The sequence below is a fragment of the Acipenser ruthenus genome, chromosome 4 (genome assembly GCF_902713425.1).
Source record: "Acipenser ruthenus chromosome 4, fAciRut3.2 maternal haplotype, whole genome shotgun sequence".
NCBI classification, from domain to species: domain Eukaryota; kingdom Metazoa; phylum Chordata; class Actinopteri; order Acipenseriformes; family Acipenseridae; genus Acipenser; species Acipenser ruthenus.
In genome coordinates, this window is record NC_081192.1 from 9,998,962 (window position 1) to 10,023,567 (window position 24,606).

Genomic DNA, 24,606 nt, shown 5'->3' on the forward strand with positions numbered 1-24,606 from the left:
ATAAATAATAATAATAATAATAATAATAATAATAATAATAATAATAATAATAATTACTTTTCACAAGCTTTTACAAAGGAGGATACGGACAACATGCCCCACATGACGAGTTGTTCCTATCCAGTTTTAAATAACTTTAGCATAACAGAGGCAGAAGTGTTAAAGGGACTAGGAGCTCTTAAAATAAACAAATCCCATGGACCGGATGAGATCCTCCCAATAGTACTCAAAGAAATGAAAGAAGTTATTTACAAACTGCTAACCAAGATCATGCAACAGTCTCTTGACACAGGGGTTGTACCGACAGACTGGAGAATTGCAAACGTAATACCGATCCACAAAAAGGGAGACAAAACCGAACCAGGTAACTACAGATCAATAAGCCAGACTTCTATTATATGGAAACTTACGGAAACTATAATAAGATCCAAAATGGAAAATTACCTATATGGTAACAATATCCTGGGAGACAGTCAGCATGGTTTTAGGAAAGGGAGATCATGTCTAACTAACCTGCTTGATTTTTTTTGAGGATACAGCATTGACAATGGAGAATTGCAAAGCATACGACATGGTTTATTTAGATTTCCAGAAAGCTTTTGACAAAGTCCCGCATAAAAGATTAATTCTCAAACTGAACGCAGTAGGGATTCAAGGAAATGCATGCACATGGATTAGGGAGTGGTTAACATGTAGAAAACAGAAAGTACTGATTAGAGGAGAAACCTCAAAATGGAGCGAGGTAACCAGTGGAGTACCACAGGGATCAGTATTAGGTCCTCTGCTATTCCTAATCTATATTAATGATTTAGATTCTGGTATATAAAGCAAACTTGTTAAATTTGCAGATGACACAAAAATAGGAGGAGTGGCAAACACCGTTGCAGCAGCAAAGGTCATTCAAAATGATCTAGACAGCATTCAGAACTGGGCAGACACATGGCAAATGACATTTAATAGAGAAAAGTGTAAGGTACTGCACGCAGGCAATAAAAATGTGCATTATAAATATCATATGGGAGATACTGAAATTGAAGAAGGAATCTATGAAAAAGACCTAGGAGTTTATGTTGACTCAGAAATGTCTTCATCTAGACAATGTGGGGAAGCTATAAAAAAGGCCAACAAGATGCTCGGATATATAGTGAAAAGTGTTGAATTTAAATCAAGGGAAGTAATGTTAAAACTTTATAATGCATTAGTAAGACCTCATCTAGAATATTGTGTTCAGTTCTGGTCACCTCGTTACAAAAAAGGATATTGCTGCTGTAGAAAGAGTGCAAAGGAGAGCAACCAGAATTATCCCGGGTTTAAAAGGCATGTCGTATGCAGACAGGCTCAAAGAATTGAATCTTTTCAGTCTTGAACAAGAAGACTATGCAGCGATCTGATTCAAGCATTCAAAATTCTAAAAGGTATTGACAGTGTCGACCCAGTGGACTTTTTCGATCTGAAAAAAGAAACAAGGACCAGGGGTCACAAATGGAGATTATATAAAGGAGGCACTTTTTTACACAGAGAATTGTGAGGGTCTGGAACCAACTCTCCAGTAATGTTGTTGAAGCTGATACCCTGGGATCCTTCAAGAAGCTGCTTGATAAGATTCTGGGATAAATAAGCTACTAACAACCAAACGAGCAAGATGGGCCGAATGGCCTCCTCTCGTTTGTAAACTTTCTTATGTTCTTATGTCTCAAGCAATTATATTTTTCCCTTTTTATCTTCATCTTTTTATCCTTTTATCCAACAGCATCAGTCCAACTTTGTATATAATTTATTTTACTGCTACATTGCACTTTTTTACATGTGGAATGCATTAGGTCAGGTATTTGCTTACACCCTGATTATTTTAAATAAAACAAGCAGTTTCCTGCTCTATATACTTAAGCAATATAACCCGAAGAAGAGGGCTTTATCTTTGTTGCTAATGAATACAGACGTTTTCCTCAGTATTCTATGAGTAATGCAATTTTCCCAGAATTCCATCAGTTCAGGTACCTTGTGCAGAAAAGCAAACATGACTTCTGAACTGTTTGTAAAACATGTAAATAATGATCATGCTGTTTGTTCAGTAACTTGTTCATAGTGTGTGTTCATAAAGTCAAAGCCTACTTCTGGCTCAGTTGCGACATGCCTTTGTTGTTACTGTGATATGCTTAAATACAGCTGCTGAAAGTAATCAGAAGTTATTTGATTTTAACTTGTCATTCAAACTAGAGACTAGTTGCTATTATGGTTACTGTATTGCTGCTGACAGCAAACACTAGTCTCGATTATTTATTTATTTGGTCATTTATTTGCTGTTCTATATTTAAATAGATAGAAAGGACAGCGAGGAAGCAGAACAGTCTACACTGACAGACACTAGTCTTGATTATTATTTATTTTGTAATTTACACTTCAGAGAGTGTACAATTTAAGAACAGAGATTTTCTTTCAACAATTAGAAAATAGGTAAAATGCATGAATACTGTATTTATCTATTTTTGGGCAGATTGATTTGGAACAGTGATTAAACATAGTTTGAAAGATAATATTTACGTTCCTTCATCAGAGATTTAAGCCCTCGAATTGACCAATCAAGTTAAAGGAAATCTCCGATCCATTTTCTAATCTACTTTTAACTAAGTAAAGTGGAATGCTGTAACCATAGTTCATCTGATTACAAAAAAAGTAAAATCAATTTGCTTTTAAGGTGTATGACTAGTGGATGGTGGGGAGATCTGAGTGGACATTTCCACATGGTTCTTGGATCATTATAAATTAAGGTGTACAGGGGAAGGAGAAGGGAAGTCGACATGCAAAATAGGACATTTTTTATTAATGGGGCAGACACAGATTCAAACTGACACTTGACAGATTCAATAAATAGACTTGAGATTTTAAAATACTGTACAAGAACATTACATTTACAGAACTAATAGACAGGTTAGATCAGGAGAAGGGGTGGTTTTGTGGATAAAAAGGTTTTGTTATTCAAATAAAGATAAGATTGATCATTTAAAGAATTTTGGGAGCATCCAAGTGTGCTCTCTGCAAACTGACTTATGTAGACAAATTAAGGAGGTGATGTATCTATAGGCACAGTGCAAATAATTGCGGATACAAAATTACAATTGCATTGCGGCCAGGCAATTATTTTGCACTGTGCCCTATGTAAGCTTAAGAGCAATGCAAATAACTCAACATGCACAAATACTGATCCACAATTATGATAATGTGGGTCTCACTGAGTGCATTGGTCTATTTAGCAGTCGCACTTGCAGAGCTAGGAGTACAGAGACCAGTAGTCGCTGTATGACATTTGTGGAGCACGAAACTACAAACCAAAAAAAATGTCAGAGGAAGGGCATCAAAGTCCTCTTGGCACACGGAAAAGAAAAGTTTTCTGAGAAGGAGCTGAGTCCTTACAGCTGAGGTCACTCCGCATTAAACAGTTGTTTGGAAAAGCCTCAGCCAACATCAGTTATGCTAGTATCCTTAGGAAATTATATGTATTGGCCTGCTCTTTTTGGCATGACATCCAGAAATTTGCCTAGCACTCTGGAAAAGGTGGATTGGGCTATCCCTCCAGACATTCCAACTGTGGTCTGAAAGGAACCAGAGTCTAAGTAGTGCAGAGAACACAGCACTTTCACATGTGCAGGGATAGCGGTCAATAGATTGACGCGGGGGTCTAGCTCATCCCTCAGTTCAGCTATGGTCAAGGATGACCTGCGAAGTGAGACGATAATGCTTTAGCATCACATTCTCTGGCATCCCAAACAAAATTACCCTGAGATTGAATATGCAGGGTCTTCTGCGTCTTGTCCTTCTCCTCCAAACGTGTTCCTGTCTCTCCTTAACAAGAGTCAAATGTTGCCCATCCTGAAGCCAATGACAGGTCTCTGCAGTTTTTGGAGGGTCAGCTATTGCCTAAGGGCAAGGAAAAAATCATTACATCACATTATAATGTTTCCGCCCAGATCCTGCCCAATTCCATGCTCTTTTCTTTATTGGAATGTATTTCAATATAATTTTAATGGATTCATGATGGCAAAGTGCAAATTTGATAGCGGGTGCAGAACGTCAGGTGAACGCCATTCTTTAGGTACACCGCATTTTTAGTGGCCGGTAAAATCAGACTTTACGACTGCTAAATACGATTTACGGCAGCATTATGGGGGTTTTACACCCGTAAATCACTTTGTGCATATCCTTACATCACCCCATAAATGTCATCTTATTTGTAAGTTCTTGATGCATTAAAAGTTAATTTTGCTAACCTGTTAGACAACCCTGTGAGTACTTCTAGTTCTATTAAACCTTGTGACTAAGGATTAAATATTCAGCATTCTTCTCTTTGGGTAATCTTAATTATGAGCCAGCTGGATACATAGCTATACCAAATGTGTATAGGTTTTAAGTGGTTTTCATATAATATTCATCAAAGGGCTCCTTTTATATGTACAATAGACTGGCTTACATCTTGTTTTGCATCCAGCTTATGATGGTTAGAAATCCCAATGGAGGATAATTTTATAATTCACTTTTCAACTACTGCCAGAGGCTCATAAGGTTACAAGGCCATTAATGTGGGTGAACGGAAGAACTTTGGTTGAACAGTGCTTGCTGTGATTGAATTACTCTGCAAGCAGGCTAGTTTACAGAATACAATTGGCATACTGGTAAAGAGAATATGTCTGAAAAGAATTAATTTTCATGTCTAAGCAATAGCATATGAGGTTCTCAGTAGTTTAACGCTAGCCTGCAATATGAAAAGTCATGCTAAAGACCAAACAAAGCCAATAACAGAATGCTATCCATTTCTCTGAAAGTTGGATAACTTGCAGGGGAGAGTGAATCATGACTCTTTTTTGGGTTAAACTTTTTCCGAGATGTTCCTGATTTTAGAGTACTCGCTTGTAGTGGCAATGGCACTGTTGGCTGGATTCTCGATGTGATAGGTAAAATATATAGAATATATGAAAGCTCTTTGTGGAATGCTGCTCAACCTTAAGTGAGTGAAAATAAGCTTGGATGTTTCACAGTACTTCATACTATATTTTCTTGAAATATATACTTAAATAAAAATAGTTAACAGTACAGCAAATTTAAATGTAACTGAAGCCATTTTATACAAACTATCTGATACAGTGACATTTCAGATGGCTGTATCACATCGATATTAGGATCTGGTATATATTATATCTATTTGGACATATCTTAGAGAATTTTAAGTTGATCAGATTGTTTTAATTAAAATAAAAAATAAAATACATCATAAACTCGATGCAACTCTTTGTGTTATATATATGTATTTATTTGGACTTTTTTACAACTCACAGTAAGCTCTTTACAATATAATATGCAACGGTACAGTATTTGTCTTACCTTCCACTAGCATCTGAATCAAAATCAGTAGCTTTATGTTTCTTTCAGTGTGAGCTCTCCACCACATTATAGCTCTGAGCTTAGCTTTTCACTGCATTATGTGTGAAAGGGCCCTAATTGGTGTTGCATCCTTGTCTACATGTACCCCTTTTTTAAAACTCAATATGAACCTCACAGCTTATGCGGTTGCCATGGTTTATGATCATTACAATAGGATGACATCAAAGCAACCACAGGTGTTCCAATCTCAGGTCATAGTAACTAAGGAGGCTCACATGTTGAAACATTTATAAGTAAGCAGAGCTTGTATGACTTTTGAACCCGTTGCCACACTTACTACTGTTACTATCTCATAAACCATTTCAGCAACTTTTCATTTTCAGTGTTGTGGAAACTCTGCTGGCACAATCTAACAACACCCTTCATTTTGACCTGTGACCTAAGATGACTGCCATGTTGGGGCCATGTGACTTTTGGGTTTCTGAATGAAACAGTCCTAACACTTTGAGATACTGGCTTCATACTCAGTACACAGGTGTAATATTCGGACAAGTTCAATCATTCGTGTCATACAAGACAAATTAACCCTTTTCTGACCGTTTGTCAGATACTTGCATTTTAGAAACCTTTTGAGGAAGTGACCTCATATTTGCAGGGTTATATAAACCCTTGAGGCTAAATGTGTCGCTAACCATAACATTGACCTCTAATCCTTCCAATGGCTATCATATTGAAGTCATGTGACTTTTAATGTTACAGTTCATAGAGGCTTGTAACATTTGAGTTATTGTCAACATCAGTATTCTTAGATTTTCTCACTTAAGTTCCATTACCAGTGTTCTCCAGTAAAAATGTAACCTTTCACTGCTGCATTGCTTTACTCTGGCCGTATCAATGATAGAGAGCACACGCTTTGACATAGGGTCTTCATAGCTAGTACACGTTTGTATTATATGACACTATCTATACAGTTCCATTACAGGTGGTTTCTGATGAATCTTAATTGTTTCACTGCCATGTTGTTAATGATATTTCAGATACAGATCTTTTTCACATTTCTATTTTACTTCATGTTTACAAACCATTCAGTCTGATATGACATGTCCAAAAGATTATGTTATTGGTGATGCTTTTTTTTCACAAAAACTTTTATTTCTAGTTATTGTTGAATACCCCATAATATTCATGCAAAACAGTCTTACATACATGCATACAATTATACATACATACATACATACATACATACATACATACATACATACATACATACATACATACATACATATGTCAGTTGTGTAGGTTTTCACAGAATCCTGACATTTTCAAGTAATTAAATCATATTTGTACATTATCTCCAAATCACTAAACAAGATAGAAGCAAAAAGTAAGCTGAAACACAAACCCCAAGTCCCTTTGATGTATGATCTATTTTCTGTTTTTTCTTTTATCAATACAGTATATAATGTATCCATTCTCACTTAAAAAAAACAACCAGCCTATCTTTGTATTGCATTGCGTATGAATTTCTGACATTGGCTTTCATCAGGACTTCAGCTCTGTATATTATTAAATACATGTATAATATACAGGCAGGTCATGAAGGTTGATTTGTCAAACAAAGAACTTAAGTTAAAAGACAAAAGCACTTTTTTCCACCCAGAAGACATATCTCCTTGTACACTGCATGCAGTACATTGCACAATTAGCAGCCATTTATATTAGCAATTCAGTGCCCATTGCCCAATTAGCTAAACCTAAAGATACATTGTTTGCAAACTATAACACAACAATTACAATTCTTAAACTAAAAATAAACAATTAAGACCACTTAGAAGCCCATGTATGTTGTTTATATATGTTTTTATGTAGTTAGTCATATAGTTAAAATGTTCTAAATAATACAATTATACATACACATACAATAAGGGCTAGATTTACCCCCAAAAAAGAAAATGCACAGAGCAAAGTAAACAATAATAAACAACCCTGATTACGAGCAGCCCAACTAGAGTACTCCGAATGAACTGAGATGATATCTTGTGTTGCTCTTTTTACAGACAAGGACGAATCTAAACAAGCAGCCTCCAGTGAGTGTGCTGCCACTTGGGACAGGAAATCATTTAGCAAGGTGTCTAAGATGGGGAGGAGGTAAATATCACAAACATTTTTGACATATCATTAAATATTTGCATGCACATTTCTGACATTTGTTAACAAATATTTGTACAAAATGTTTTGCCAATGTACTTCGCCTATATATGACATGTATCTTGCACACTCGCAGCTTATTGCTGGATAACACAGATTTCACAGTGTTTCCTTTTTTTTTTATTTGAGGCTATGAAGGAGAAAATCTGTTTAAAAAGATATTGAAAACAGTATAGAAGTCATGCTGGACAGGTGGAAGATTGAGGTGATTCCTGATGATAAGGATGAAAAGGGGGATCGTGCGCCTTACAGCATCATAAACAACTACTTCTCTATTGGAGTGGTAAGTCATTTTTATTTATAGGGTTATTGGACAGGGGATACCAAAGATTAAAATATTAACAAACGTTTAGGGAATCCCTGAAAGGGAAACAACCTTAAAGGAGCCTATGCATTTTTTTTCTTACAGGAAAATGTAAACCATCTCCATTTTTTTTACTTTATTTATATCTCACTTTGTGTGTGTTTTGTATATTTCTCTATTGCTGATCCTGTTTTTACCTTTATTTATCATGCATACTAAAGCAAAAGCACTCCTTATAAATTTCTGAAGTGACATGATCACTTGGCATATCTTCTATCCATCTACAAATGTGGCAATTGTGAGTCAATGAATGGGGATCTATACTGTAGGTGCAGTCAGTAAGCACCACCATCACGTGCATAGTATTAAAGCTCCTCATATGCTGCTGAATGTGTTTGCTGTTACTGTATAGTTCATGTCTGCTTCTAGTGGAAAGGCAAATATAATTTTGACAGTATAAAACCAGCAAGAAACTACAATACTGTGATTGAAAGGGGTGAGGAGTGGGGGTGATAGTGTGAAAATGGTAGTTGGTGGTGCAATGAACTCCATTGGCAATCATGGAAATGCTGGTTGGCAACCCCAGAGATGTATTTAATTGAAGAAGCAATGTGGAGGATTATAGGTACCCATTATTGCTATGTTTTGGGGGGTTTGGGGCATGGGCAGGCAGGCAGGAGTTATGATAAGGTTACGTTTAGCATATATCCCAGGGATGGGCTTGGGTGCTGTGTGGTGGGAATGTTGTTTTGCAACTGTTACAGTAGTTCCTGTTTTTTTGTAATAGGGAACGTCTATCTGTGAGGAAGTGTCATAGTTATCTGTCTGAACATCTATCTGTGTCTTGAGCAGCCTTAATAAAGTGCTCTGGAACATTTATCAAAACTAAAACCTTCTGTTTTTACACACTGTGAAAGGATAACGTCAGGAATGAGACTCAGAGGCAAGAAGCTGCAGTTTAAGCGTGTAAATGCCCAAACTCCAGGCAGGCCCCACAAATGAAAGCCCTATCAGCTTCCAGCCGCATCTTCTTTGTCAATTTATTTTTCATTTTTTTCAAAATTCAGTCCTGCTCTGAGTCTGTAGGGGGTGCTATCTCACCTAACACCACATGTGAATGGTTAGTGTCCGGAATGACACTGAGACAAGAAGCTGCATTTTAAGCATGTATGCGCATGTTTATTACAGAAATAAACAGTAACAAACCAAACAGGCACAAGGGCCAAAATAAAAGGTTAAACAAGCCACGCCACGCCACGCCACGCCACGCCACGCCACGCCACGCCTTCACTCCAGACTCCAAAAACGCAGGTCCAACAAACAAAGGATTTCTGGCTCCTTTTACATGTGGCCACTCCCCAATTAGCACCAATTCCCTAATTGGGGAATGGCCACACCTGATTTCTGGCAGGGATAGATTTAACCCCATCCCTGCCAACCTTACATTCCCCCATGCTTCTGCCCTGCCACACACACCACAACAGATTACAATTATTTAACTGCTATACCCAGAAATTAAATTGGTTCTTTCTCGTTTTATATAATTAAAGTTGTTTGTTTCTTCTCAAAATTCAGATTTTGCTCTTGCTTCAATAGGGCAAAAAATGTTTTTCTCTGAATTGGTTAAATGATTCATTTTTAATACCGGTACATATTACAGTTAAATGTCAATGTATGTGAAAAGATGGTAATTGACATTTGTTAATTAAGTGGAGAAAACTTCATCATAACCATAAATAAAAGGTAATGCCAGGGTAAGAAATGTGCATGTGTTCACAAATGTTATTCAGATAAAACCTCAGAAAACCATTCTGACCTGCACTTTAACAGAACCCACTCAGGTTAGCTGTTAAATGAGAATACTGAGTGACTGCTAATGTCTTCTGGTTTAAACACTTAATTAGATAATCTTTGTAGGCAAACATTATCCAAGCAAAAATGGAAACTAGTATAGAGATGTCTGCAATAAGGGCAGATTTCAATTATATAACTATTAGAATGAACTTTTGATGAAAAGAATATATATTATAGATAAATCACTTTATATTTTTCAGATGGACTTGATCAAAGTGTTTGTCTTCAAAATCCTCTGCCTGCCACTCTGCACCAATTGCATGGAATAGTGATAAATGAACAGCCATGATACACCTTCCAGCACGTTGTCTATGCTTATTCTTTTCAAAGCTGTGATTGGGTCAAACAGTGGCCCAACCTGATATTAGGTACAGGCCCTACTACAGTGACCAGGCAGTGTATATGTTGTATTTACAAAATAACTTTGTAAATACAGTATGTACTGTACTTGATGACCACTGGGCAGCTACCAGTACTTATGAAACATGTAGGCACCCTTTTTAGAGGTGCAGGCCGTTGGTCTTTTTTTTTCTAGCTTTCCTTAAATAATAGGTTAATATATGTTATGTATTAGTCACATATGTTTTGAGAAAGTGTTTATTATTAGTAGTGCACTCACATATCCAACAATATAATATTTTGACTTCAGTGACGGTTAAGAGTGTGACGCATATCTGATTATTTCATTTTGGCCCGATCCAACCCTTGTCAGTTTTTCAGGAAACAGAAAAAAAGATACAATGTGAAATACATTGCTGAAAGGACTGTGTTTCAAAATAAACAGGCTTCCATTTAGATGTATTGTAGTTGGTAACAAGTACATTTTCACCAGAAGTATTTTAATTCAGAACGATATGATTCTGAAAAGATCACTTACCAAAAGAGACGACTGTAGACACGTGGACTGTACAGTACATTCTTTTAAATCTGGTATGTATTCATTTGTAGCAGGATGTAACGGATGAAAATTCCACATTACGACCCAATAGCAAAATGAAATCAAAATGTTACCCATGCACAGAATTGCATAAAACGTAAAAGGCAATGCAGTTTAAATTTAGAAAAAAACAACATATTATCCAGAATTGAAACAGTATTCAAAATTGCACGTGCTGCTCAATAACTCTCTGATTTCACAGCGCACTTTAAATGAAAATGCACAAAAGCAAGATCACAGATTTAAAATAAAAAATACATCACAGAGTATCTAAAGCTGTTTCATGACTGCCGTAACTGGAATAGCTCTTCTCGTTTGTTTATTTGTTGCTGAAAAGGGGATTTTGGCCAAAACCTATGTAGCCTTATAAGCACACTCGCTACCTTGACACTTGTATTAGTCTTTATTAGGAGGCATGCCTGATAATCAAGCTGTGTTTAGCCTCATTATTTAAACGTGTGGGACAGGTAATAACAGGTAATGGCTGCTGCAACAATGCTGTGTTATTGCTGTGGTGAACTGTAGCTAAGACGAATTGAGGAAAGTGCTTTTTGTTTCCGTGATTTGGGGAGGAGGCACTTGCCACTATTTTTGTCACTTGTGTTTGGTCCATTTTATTTATTTGTATCACGTTTGTGTGTTATTTAACATATTTATTGTACACATTTAATTTTGTTTGTATTATTATTACACGTCATTAAATACATAATTTTGTTTTGTAATTATTTAAACCTTTTGTATATATCCAAAAAAAAACAAAAAAACATTGTTGTATAATGCAGGTGTACCTCCATTTATATGTATATGTGTTTTATATGTATATGTGTTTTACCTGAGAAATCTGTTCAATAAAGTGTACAGTTCCACAGCGAGCTACTAGTATGAACCCCATGGTATTTCCTAAAACAGGATCTGCGATGGAAATTGCTACTTGTGGCTGCTGACTGGCAGTCACATTTTTCTGGTGAAAACTGGCGATGTCACAGCCCTGAGAAAGTTTTATGAAACTCTTTTTTTTTTTTACTTGCGAGGTGCTTGCGATTGCGAATCGTCACAGATCGCTTTTGTGAAATGGGCCCCTGGAGCACAGATCTGACACACTGTTCTGGTACACAGCCATGTGCGTGGTGGATCGATTTGTGCATGCAAGAATAAAAACAAAAACAAAAAACAATTAAAAACAAACAAAAAAAAAGTGGGCTATGACGGATAATCAAATTGAATAGATGGGCTTTGTATCAGAAAACTGGTGACAGAGTCGGAAATCGTGTGTGACGGGTAAAAGCATTCATTTATTACATATTGCAGCGTGCACGGGGGTAGGGGTCAGGGCTGGTAGGTGATACAATCAGACATAAGCCTGATACCAGCTCCTGCAAGGGAGCCCAGCTTTTTATACAGCGGTATTGGTGCTATGCTTCAGAGTGGGAGGTCCCGGGTTCACGTCCCATATAATATAATGGGAATTGGTTTTATTCTTAATACAAGGATGGTAAAGCGCAACAGACAGCACCTGTAGCTCACTGACCCGTTTTGTGTATCTGGGTATCGTATATCCGAGTACTGACTGTTGTACAGTAGTCATAGTCGTCGTGGTAGTAATGCAAATGAAGATCTTTAAAAAAATGAATGATAATCCTCTGACAAATGCATTGCAAAGGCCTCAGAGAACTGTATCTATTTGTAAAGTGTATGGTTTTGACTATATAAAAGGATTTGCATGTTTCTGATATCAGCTGGCACTGGAATCACCATCAAGTGTTTCTCCCTAATATAACACAGCTGCTCATTTGTTATGGAGACAAATGTGCAGAGCTGCAGCTGTGTGAAAGTATGGGTGCTAAACTCCGGATGTGGGCTGTTCCACCTGGCACAAAGATCATGAAAACTCGGGTATACAGCTCTGACAGATTCGCGGGAGATATTAAAATGAAGTTTATTCTTAGAGACATTGAACACATTGTTCTTGATCAAATAATGATGACAGTAGTATTATCTGTCAGGCTCTGATACAAGTAATACAGAACTGCAGCTTTTTTTCCTGCAATATTCTTAAGTGGAAAGTTGCAAAATGATCATCTGAAATTGCAAAAAGGTGTTTTATGTAATTGTTTTATTCTTCTATATGTTTACATCATCGGTCATCAGGGACACAGCGCCTAATACCCAGTTGCTATATTTACCCATACCCAGATATTTATCATGCTTGAATGAACCACACGTTATATGGAACCGTGCATTGTGCTGCCATATGATATTACAGTAGTCCAGTAGGTCTTATCTTTGCCTTTGTGAAAGCCACACACATTACGGTAAGCAATTAATGATGAAACATTTTTCATTTTTTAAAGCCTGGCATATCTTAGTGGTCTAAACACCTCATGGAGTAAATTGGTGTGGTCCCTGTGAATTACGTTTCCTGTCTTGTCATGAAAAAATCTGAAATTAGAAATAATAATTTATTTTACAGACCTTTCTAGCTGAAGGGTTTATAATTTTGGTTTATGTGAATCACGTAATCATTAAATCTAGACCTACAGTGGAACTACTGTATACCTTATAGCTGAGTGTTTAATATGGTTAAATTAATCACATACAAAAGACACAAATTGTCACAAGATCTGTTATGTGTTTTATTACTTGATAAAAGCTTATATGTTTGAGCAAGAAATGTTCAACTCCTGCCAAGTAAATTTACTGCTGCCATTGGGAGAAAAAAATCAACAAATCGGAAAAAAGATATAGTGGGAACCGCATGTTCCGAATGCAGTTACGCAAAATCTTCCGGCAGAATTTGCAGCACAGATTCCTGACCCTAGCCACACCCTCCCCCCAATTGTCCAGTTGTGAATGGTTCAGGTGGTAGAGATGAAAGCATACAATTAGCTATCAAGTATTTGTATTAAAGTGTGTGACCCACGTTAATGCTTGTATTGATGAATTATTCCAGTGTAATATAAAGCTGACTTATTCAAGATTTTGAATATTCATTAGAGGTTAAGCTGTTTAGGTTCATAAATGCCAAAAGGCTTAGGTAGGTGCTTTCCCATTGTGTATGATCAGTCAATGATAAAATTTGTTCATGCCCGTCAGCTCTTAATTTAATATCCATGGTCCCTAAATATGATTTGAATCCTAGTTTAATTTAGGTTACTTATGTTCAATGTATAAACTTTTCTCTGTATAAATGAACACCTCTGTTGTGTGCAATACAGTAATATCATTTAAACTTTCTCCATTGTGACAGAGAGCTATTTTGTGCCAAGTCCTTTTACAAGATGTCCTGAATTTTAGATTGTTCAGTTTGCAATTTTTTAATCAAACCTGAAAATAAAGATATAAAAATAAATGAAAATGCCAAACTGCCTTTGGACCCACCTGTTAGCTTTTGTTTGCACATTTCAGACGAAATATGTTTTGCTACAAATGAAAAAAGAAGGCAGGCAGGAAGCAGGGTAATTAATGTTTTTAATAAATGTTTTTTTGGGGTTTTGTTTTTTTGTTTAAAAAAAAAAAAAAGTTTAATCAAAATCTTTGAAACCCATGCAGAATGTCAACAGGAATAAACATGTATGAATTAGAGGGAGTTCAACTTTTTTTTTTTTAAATGGCTGTTTTCATCATATTTAAGTTTTCACCAAGATCAAGACTTGTTTGCACTTGGACTGAAGGTTAATATGTCAGCAGCAATGCATTTAGTTAAACAGGTCAATACGCTGACCTACAGGCATGATTTAAGGTCAGGTTTCGCTTAGACCATCCACCACTCTGTACAGACCTGCTGTGTCAGTTTGTGTAGACAAGTTATAGACATGAATAGATTGCCTGGGTGATTCATCTTGAAAGAGAACAAGAAATTATTCTTTAGAGAGTGGGCACTATCGGATTGTATTTTGTGTAGGTCACATTAAGGAAAGTAGCATGCGAATGAACTTTACTGTGAGGCAAAGGCATTGTACCATATTACTTGTCCTTGCTATTCTCAGAAGGATAAACTCTAGCTAAAATGGAGTAAGGTTTGTATAGCAATTCGTTAGTATTAAGCCAAGGCAAGTTTAACAGGCTGTGTTCATAATGTTATGGGCTATATTCTCAAAGCTGTTTTATTTTTATCATTAGTGCAATTTTTTGAGAAAAGAAAAGAAAAATACCAAAGTTATCAAACTATAAATAAACAACTAAGGTGTTTAGGGGTTTAGAAATAATTCTAAGTTGTTATTTGTTTTAAATTGTATTCAGAATCAGAATAAAAAAGTGCTGTTATAATTTGCAGTAAGTAGCTTTGAGAATATAGCCCTTTATAAAATGGCTTGGATACAGCGCTGATTGGCTGAACAAGATTACATGACTGTGCAGTAAGAATTGACTTACTTCACGGCTGTGACATCATGGACCAACACTTAACTGATCTATTAATATCACTACACCTTAATTATAATAATCAATTTTGACCTTATGGTAGGATTATCATTTGAAAACTGGCTTAATGAGAGTGAAGCAGAACAAAATGTCTCTCAACCTCCTCAGTAAAAACACTGTAAGTAGATAGCTTGATATTTTTAACAACCAACTAGATGAAACTGAGGGAAAAAACTGAAAAACAACTTCACGAGCAATCAATGTTTACAAATGTGCAGTGTTCAACTGAATAAAGTCTTAAGGCATTTTTATGCCACAGTTAGAAACGCTAAAGTAAATGAATACAGCATCTCTAGTTTTTTGGGTCTGAGTGCTAGCGTAAATCGATATCTGAATAGTGTTTCTGTGGGTTAAAATGTCAACCTAATATCTGAAACTGAGCTTAAATTGTTCAACAATGTTTTCATCTCTGTCGCTAAGAATTACAGAAAATCTGGCAAAGATACAGCCTCCATCACCCTCTGATATCAGAAACAGATTTTTTCTTTTTTTTTCTATAAATTTAGTCGTCGCCAATGATTTTTACACCAATTGTCTCCCCAAATTGGAATGCCCAATTATTATTTTTATCCCGGCTCACCGCTGCAACTCCCATGCCGACTTGGGAAACGGCGGCAGACACACGCATCCTTCAAAACATGTCCCGCCAAGCCGTCTTTTTTCACACTGCAGATCTACAGCGAAACCACCAGACCCATTGTGCCGGAGGACAACACATAGATAAGAGTGGCTTCTACTGCAGGTGCCCTGTTGGCCACAGGAGTCGCTGGTGCGCGGTGAACCGCAGATAACCGCGGGCAGCAGTGTGGAGTAGTGGTTAGGGCTCTGGACTCTTGACCGGAGGGTCGTGGGTTCAATCCCTGGTTGGGGACACTGCTGCTGTACCCTTGAGCAAGGTACTTTACCTAGATTGCTCCAGTAAAAACCCAACTGTATAAATGGGTAATTGTATGTAAAAATAATGTGTAAAAAATAATGTAATTGTATGTAAAAATAATGTGGTATCTTGTAACAATTGTAAGTCGCCCTGGATAAGGGCGTCTGCTAAGAAATAAATAATAATAATAATAAAATAATAATAATAACCGTGCCGACCTGAGACCTCACCACCCGGGCAGCGCTCGGCCAGTTGTGCGCCACCCCCTGGGACTTCCCGGAAGAAACAGATTTAAACCAAATTAAATTCTTTCCTGCTCTCTCTGCCAACACAGCCATTGAGCTGTTAAACAATTGGTTCCATATACAATTCTATTTTGCTCACTGCAGACAGGAAGGACTGCGCAACCTGACATGGAAGTCGTTTGTCATCAATACAGATGAAAATAGCCTGAAGTTTGTGACCCTGTTGTTAATGTGCAAACAAAAAAACAACCGTGGAAGCCAAGTGATTACATGTTTGCCCAGCCTGGTGATCCTTTGAGCCCTGTCAAAAGTTTAAAAAATATTTAGAAAAGTGCCCCCCAGATGCCAAATTATTCTACCTTTACCCACTTAAAATATCCAAAATATAGATCAATTTGGTATTCCCATGAACCTATTGGTGTTAATTACCTCAGAAACATGATGTCTCGTGTGAAAGTTGGACTTTCAGTACGTTATACTAACCACTCAATACGCAGCACTCCTGTCCAATGCAATGTTGTCTAATGCAGGTTTACCGTCCAAAGAAATGATGTCAGTTACCGTTCATCAGTGTGAAAACAGCCTCTGAAATTATTGGTCAGCTTCTCTTGAAAACCGCAAAGCCTGGAGTAGGATCTTTTCCTACACAGACGGCTCTTCCATCCATGGTCTCTCATTCAGAAGCACCTTCCTTGACATCTGTTCATCACTCCAATGTGGGAAATCAGAATTCCAAAATGCCATTTCATCTCGAAAATGTTACAAGAAATGGCAATGTTCAATTTAACTTTTATGGCAAATAAAAAAGTTACTTACTCGGCAAAATACTTACACGGCAATAATACCTGTTGTGAGTGTGTTGAACACTCATTCGTCTTACCAAGTGGCAGTTAAAAATCTGGTGAATTAACTAAGTTAAGGCAAAGGGCACCAATATTTATGAATTAACTACACTGGCTTTCATAGAGTTGGAGTCATAAATACTGGTACCCTGTAAAAACAAAACAAAACTAAATATATATATATATATATATATATATATATATATATATATATATATATATATATATATATATACTGTATATATATATCCCATTTGTGGCACCGACCCCTGAACAGTAGATTTAATAAACAATGTATTGGAATCTGCATTTGATAGATTCTGTAACATATGTAAGCTGTTTTTTTTAATTATTATCATTATTATTATTATTATTGGTTTTGTTTTGTTCTTTGAATATATAATGTAACAGAAGTTTAGTGTAGTTTAGTTTATTCACTTTGTGCCCACAGGGCCAGCACAGGTACATCTCAATAGCATTGTACAAATACAAAGAGAGACATTTACCAAGATAAAAACAATAATACAAATGCTTTTAAAAAGATCACATTTCCATTGGGCTTATTTTTATTTATATATTCTATTGATTTTTTAGTATTACTATGCAGGACAGCCACTATAAGATCGTTACCTTTATTAAAAATGTGCATGGATGAATCTACCGATTTTTAATCTACAGGTTAATCAACTAATGCCCATAAATTAACCTATCAAAAATTTTAATTGAGTGACAGCCCTATTTTAGTATACTTTGGTGTGTAAGTTTTTTTTTTTATTCACTAATATATAAATATATACTTTTTTTTTTTAAGTACCTGCAATAAGAGTCAGATTTCACTAATGAGAAAAATGTTCTGTATAAGCAGGCGATGCTATGTTTGGTATGACTCTTGTTACATTGCATATCACTACCTCACATCAGCTGTGACAGAAAGAGACACTTATTGCAGGAGTTTTTTTTTCTGCATACTTCCCCGTCCCTCATTACCAGGAGAAGTCAGGAAGAAATTGGTGCAGTGCACAAACAAACTAGATGCCTGCCTGCTGTGTGTGATTACCTGGTGTGGAATCTAATCAGCAGGTAGGTGTGTTCCAGTGGGGCATCAGGTATAAAAAGGTTCCATTTATTGACCTCAGGGCTGCTGCAAAACCAAAGCCAACTGGGCTAAAGCTGAACTTCAACAACGTGTGTGTATCAGAGAGAGTGAGAGAGAACCAGGGTTGGATACCGAAGAGTGAGAAAGCAAGTCAGAACCGCCGACAACTAGGTGAGTAGCCAGAGTTTGTTTATTATTGAACAGAGAAGATTAGTTCAGAAATTGTAGATACCACCAAAGTTTTCGTACACTGTTGTACGTACTCCATGCGCTACCATTGCTGGTAGTGTCACGTGAGTTGTTCACGGGGCGTATCAACATCATCCTCCGTCTCGCATTCCTGCCTGTCACTCAGCAGCGAATGCATGCACACACACGGCAGACGGCGACTCTGTCACAAGCATTAATACCCTGTATCTTTCTAAACAAGCTGAATCTCAAAACAATAATTGTGTGAATATAGCAATTGTTACAGCTGTGTATAATGGTATATTTAAAACAGGATTATTTTCTCTGACTTTTTACATATTCGCCCTTACTCTGGTTCCACCGCAGTCAGATTCACGATGGACTACTGTATTAATACAAAAATACGTTTTAAAAAAGTAAACCTCAAGAAATAATACAAATATTGAAATATAGCTTTCTGTAATATATTTATATTTAAGCAGCGCAACGAGTTAATGCGAGAAGGTTGGTTTAATTATCTGGCAACAATTATTCAGCTTAGCAACGGCAGAAATGGAATCTAGACAAAATTATACCAAAAAACCTTCGTCTGATTGGGGGTGCAGCCAACTCATAAACTAAGGGCTTTCTGAGTTTTGGCTCATGGACTACAACTTTGTATGCAAACGAATGATGGTATGCTAAGACAGAGGAGTGTGATTAACGTGCGTTAAAAAAATTAATCTCCAAAGAAATGAATGTGTTAATCGCAGAAGTAACCGATTAATTGACAGCCCTAATTATATATATATATATATATATATATATATAATATATATAATTGTATATTCTAATACAATTGCTCAGAGAAAAAGTTTTTTATTAACAAGTAATAAAACATTTTCTCAAAAAGATAGGTGTCAGAATTATTGGCACCCCTAAAGATTCTTATAAATAAACTCAAACAAAATTAAATCTGCATTAAAATTCTACTTCTTTAAGTTCATCTCAGTCTTAAGGAACTGTATTGTGGCCTTCCATGGCTTCCTGTTTCACTGGGGTATAAAAATGAGGTAACACGCATATGAAATCCATTTGTCATTCATCACCATGGGGAAAGGCAAATAACTCACAAATGAAAAGAGACAAATGGTTGTTGACCTTCATAAATCAGGCAATGGGTACAAAACAATAGCTAAAAAACTAAATATACCACTTACCACTATTAGGGCAATAACTAAGAAGTTCAAAACCACTGGAACAGTGGTAAACATGCCTGGTAGAGGACACAAGTGTATCTTTCCCCCACACACAGTGAGGCAGATGGTTCAGGAGGCAAAGGGAAATCCAAGGGCCACAGTTGGAGAATTACAGAACTTGGTTGCATCTTGGGGTTACCAAGTCTCCAAATCTACAATTAGCCACCTCCATGCCAATAGGCTATTTGGAACGGTTGCCAGAAAATAAAAGCCTTTATTGAAAGCAACCAACAAACGTAAGCACCTGGAGTTTGCTAAACGGCATTGGCACTTCGATTGGAACCGGGTGCTATGGTCAGATGAGACAAAAATAGAGCTCTTTGGCCCTTGCTCCCAGGTCGCAGCACTGCCAGGCACAGTCGCTTACCTGGTCCCTTACTCCACTCCCCCTGGAATCCCAGACATTGCTGCGCAAGAGGCAAACGTTGCTACGCAAGGGGCAGAGGTCACTAGCGTTCCCCCTGCTGATTGCTCCACTCCCCTTGAATCGTGCTGCGCTCCACCTGGAATTCCAGAGGTCGCTGCGCAGGTCCACAGGCGCATGCCTTTGCCTGTCAGTCCTGGCTCCCGGTTACCGGTCTGCGCTATGATCGCCCTGGACAAGCCGTCTGGGTCCCTCCTCGCCAGTCCTGGGTCCCTCCCTGGAAACGCCGGAGGGACCAACCCACCCTCAAGCCCGCCCGTGGAAGAGAGCGAAAATTGACATTTGTGGACTTGAGGGTGGGTGGTCTTTTAAGGGTGGAGGGAGGTGGCCGTTGTATGGCCGATGTCTTGAAAAGACATGGGGGGGATGTGTGAGACAGCAGGGAGGGGGTTAATTCCTCCCTATAGGAAAACATGTGCGTAAGGGACATTTTGGTTTTGTTTTGTTTAATTGTTTAATTGTTTTATTGTTTAATCATTACCTGCACCTGGCTATTATTGAAAATTAGAGCCAGGTGCAGGGTTTAAAAGGAGAGCACTCAGTCTGCTCAAGGCAGCTGCTGAAGAGGGTAGAAGCCCGACTGTGCTGGTGTGTGGGTACAGCCTTAATTTGAAAAAAGGAAAAGGTAGAGTGAAGCCTTTTTGTGTGTGTGCTGTTTTGTTTGTTTGTTTTTGTCACAGGTAAACAGCTTAGCTGTCCTGTTTTGTTTAGTTAGTGCTCAAAGAGTGCTAGGTGTTTGTTTTGTTTATTTTTGTTTTTGTGTTTATTAAAAATAGCGCAACCGCGCTTTCAAAAATCCATTTGCGTGTGTTGGGTCAGTGCTTTTAAAGGGGCAACGAAAGTGAGAGGTGCGATTCTTTCACAATATATACATAATACATTCCAATTTTTTATCCTTAAAGAAGTTACTTTTATGTAATTATTTTCAAGAATGTTTCACATTTTATAAGCAAAATAACCCACCCCAGGGTGTGCAGTAATGCAATTCCTACCACACACCCTGCCGTGGGTTATTTCTTACATAACCCACAGGAAAGTTCTACCAAGATTAATGTATTTATTCTTTGAAAAACTTTGTAACCAATGTCCCTGCTAGTGATGTTACTGTTATAAGAACAACAAAATCAACAGGTCTTGCCATTTAAAATAAGCTTTTATCAGCAAATCTCAGTTGGGGATCTCAAACTATTGTTCTTTTTTTAATAGGCATAATTCACAGAATCTCATCCTCTCTTATCCGCAGTGTTAACTGGTAAAATAATCTGCCATTAAGGTAATGATGTGAATTATCATTGCTCTGAAGTAAGTATACCACTTAAAGCTAATCATGCAAGTATCCTGAGTCTGCTGTAGTTTATAATGACCCGGAGCTCTTAGTTGTGTGATTAATCTCACTGTGAAGAGATATCTGTTCTCTGATAATTAGAGTAAAATCTGAAAGAGCATTGCGGCCAGAACTTGTTGGTTCCTTTTACTGATGGATTTCACTGTGGGTTTACCCTGACACATGTAAACATGTACTTCTAGAGTTGTTATGGTTGTTATGTTATAGTTGGTTTGGAATTCCCAAGTCGCTATTTTGTTTGACATTTTTGGGAGAACAACAGAAGTTTAAAGTGTATTCAACAAGCAATCTTGTTTTTATATTTCCACATCTAATTACTGTAATTTGACCACAGACTGTATAATGATTAGATATCATTTAAAACAAAGTGATTTCAGTTATTTATTTTGCACTTTTTAACAACCATAAAATGTGTTTTTATGGCCAATTTAACAATTTACGGTGAATTAATCATCTGCAGATGGCAGTGAGTGGCCTATCATTGGGGTGTCACAGTATTCCTTAAAAGGGCTGCTGAAACTTACTGTAGTTTTGATTGTTTCTGAAAATGGGAGTTAGATAGAGGTTTCTTAGTCAGTTATTTTTCTAATTATGAAATTATGTTAAAATAATATATTTACACATATCTGTAATAACAGATAAGAACTAATGTCAAGCTTATAGAAAGCCACAACTACAACACACATTTGTGGATTGCATGTAGTTGGTATGATATAACTGAATAAAATGATTACTGACAGTTTAGTTTCCGAGCTGCTTTCCTCTGCAATACAAACCGACTTTCTGTCAAAGACTGGCAAACCAACAATCTCTGCAAAAATTGTATATCTGGCATTCAAATCCCAGTCGGAAGTGATCACAATTCTCTGTTTCTTCATTGCCAGTCTGTCGGTGCTATTGTCTTCCCCCTCCCCCTCCAGCACAGCGCAGAAACCAGCTACTGGAACTTCCACCCTCGCAGTACTAGTCCTCCTACAAAATTGCAGCCTATGGTCCGTTTCTGCTCCTACTCATTCTGGTAGCTGCCCAGGATATGAATCTACATACTCTAGATTCATCACCTCCTCATTCCAAATCAGCCACATCTGCCACACCATCTCTAAACGGGACTTGACCCTCCTCAGTTACTTGAACTTTGTCATCCGGTTCATCCCCCAGGGCTGGATCTTCTCTTCTCCCATTTATTCACACTCTACTGTACTGTAAGAAACCTTAACTCACACTTCAACATCTCTGCCAAAGTCCACAAGGACATTAAGATGTGGTCCCCCTCCCACAGCATTGGAATGGCCTATCCATGTTTCTGCCACCCTCGGCTTCTTCTTCCTCCGTCGGCTCTTCTGCAATCAAAATCGGATCACTCGCCTGAAACACTCAGGCGAGTGATCCCCCCCAGCCACTCTGGACGCACCCATCACTTCTACCATTCCCAGTGTACCTGCCCCGCCGGCAATATGCCAATCTTCATCCTGCTACTGCTTCCAGATCTACTTTCTTCTCTGCTGTTACTCTGTCTATCTCTCCACTGCTGTGGCACAACATTATGGAAGGCTCGCCAGTTCAGACGCCGGTTCCTTCATCTTATTTTCACCCTTCCTATTCTTTAGTTCAGCCATCTGTTAGTCAATTATGTACATTCTTCCTTGCGCAACCTCCTCATTGCCACCCATGCCTTCATGGTCGCTGCCATTGCTCCTCTTTTTTGGGGGGCAAGTAAAAGCCCACTTCCCAAGCCTTAGAGTCCCGGCAATGCTGGACTCATCCTCCGTGAGCCAGAGGGAACCCCCAGCCAAAACTATCCTAACTCTATTTTGTTTTCTTTTTCCCCTGCCATATCTATCCCTTTTTCACCAGATACAGTCCCTCCTCTGGAGAGCAAAGCTTGTTCCCAGCCAAGGAGCCCAGCCACACGGACTGACTCCTCAGAGCCCTGGCCCCCTTTGCATGTTTATTTCTTTTTTTTTTCTTTCCAGCATTCTTCTCCCCCTCGAGGGTAATGAAGGTACATACTCGCCTTGGAAGTCCAGCCACACCGACCTCCCTCAGCAAAGGCAACCCTTGCAAGCTGGGAAGACCTCTGGACTTTTTTCCTTGCTTTCTTTTTACGTAATTCAATTTTGGTATTATGTAAGCATTATTTTTTAGCCAGTGCCACGTTGATGTAAATTATAATATAGTAGTAATGTAATCATTTGGTAAATTACATGTATTTGATTATTAAAATATATGTAAATGCCCATCCCTATCAGGCAGTTAACCTTGACAAAGGATTCCTTGAAATGTCAAGGTCTATCTTTGCAGTCAGTGGATGTTAAAACTGTAATTACAATCATCTGTACACTAGAGGTCACATTTTAGCATAATATATCAAATTAACAATGTAATGATCCCTAATTAAAGGTAACAATTGTATGATTGTTCACTGGTGGTTAACTCATTAACTAATTAACCAGCTGTATAAAGAGCCAGGTGTGGAGAGTGAGGAGTGGGTAAACAAACAAACATACATACATTTGTCTTATTTGTGAAACTTGGGTAAGAAAAATTACGATTATCTGTATGAAATAACAAACATGCTTCCATTTTGTTTGTCAGGTATACAGCTTACCTGTCCTGACTTTAGGTAGGGAAAATTATTATTGTTTAGTTAGGAACTCTGTGAGGTATTAGGTTTTTGTTTGTTTTCCAATTTCTGTTTAAAAGAATAAAAATAAACTGTTTTGGAAAAAAGAAGTCGCTGGTCTGGTTATTGCGCATGCTTAGCCGCTTTACCACAGCACTAAAACAGACATTTTAGATTATTATAATGGAGTGCGGGGCAGAATGAAAGCAAAAGCTGTTTTATTATTTTAAACCATGTGTAACATGTTAATACATTGGTATTAACATATTATTACTATTATTATTATTATTATTATTATGTAAATTGCACTGTATATGATCTTGCTGTGTGTAGTAGCTGGTCCATTAAAAGTAGTGGAAAATGTAATTTATAATGTTACAATTCCTTTGGAAATGTGAGGTTATAAATATAATAAAGGGTAATAGTCATGCTTTGCAGATATTTTAAATGTCTGCTTTTTTGTAGCTATGGTCTGCTTTGTGTTAATTGTTAAATGATGCTGGAAAAATGAAACATGAAATTCTCTAATATAATTTTTTACAATTCCTATCACTGTTTAAGCAATTATGGAAAATCTTTCTGGAAAAAAAAAAAAGATTTGAATACCTACAAATAAACATGGGGCCTATTAG

At 37.4% G+C, this 24,606-nt stretch overlaps 1 pseudogene; it reads left to right on the forward strand.

Moving 5' to 3' along the window:
- Positions 1-24,606, forward strand: part of LOC117399258 (diacylglycerol kinase beta-like) — a 133,245-nt pseudogene that overhangs the window by 22,643 nt on the left and 85,996 nt on the right.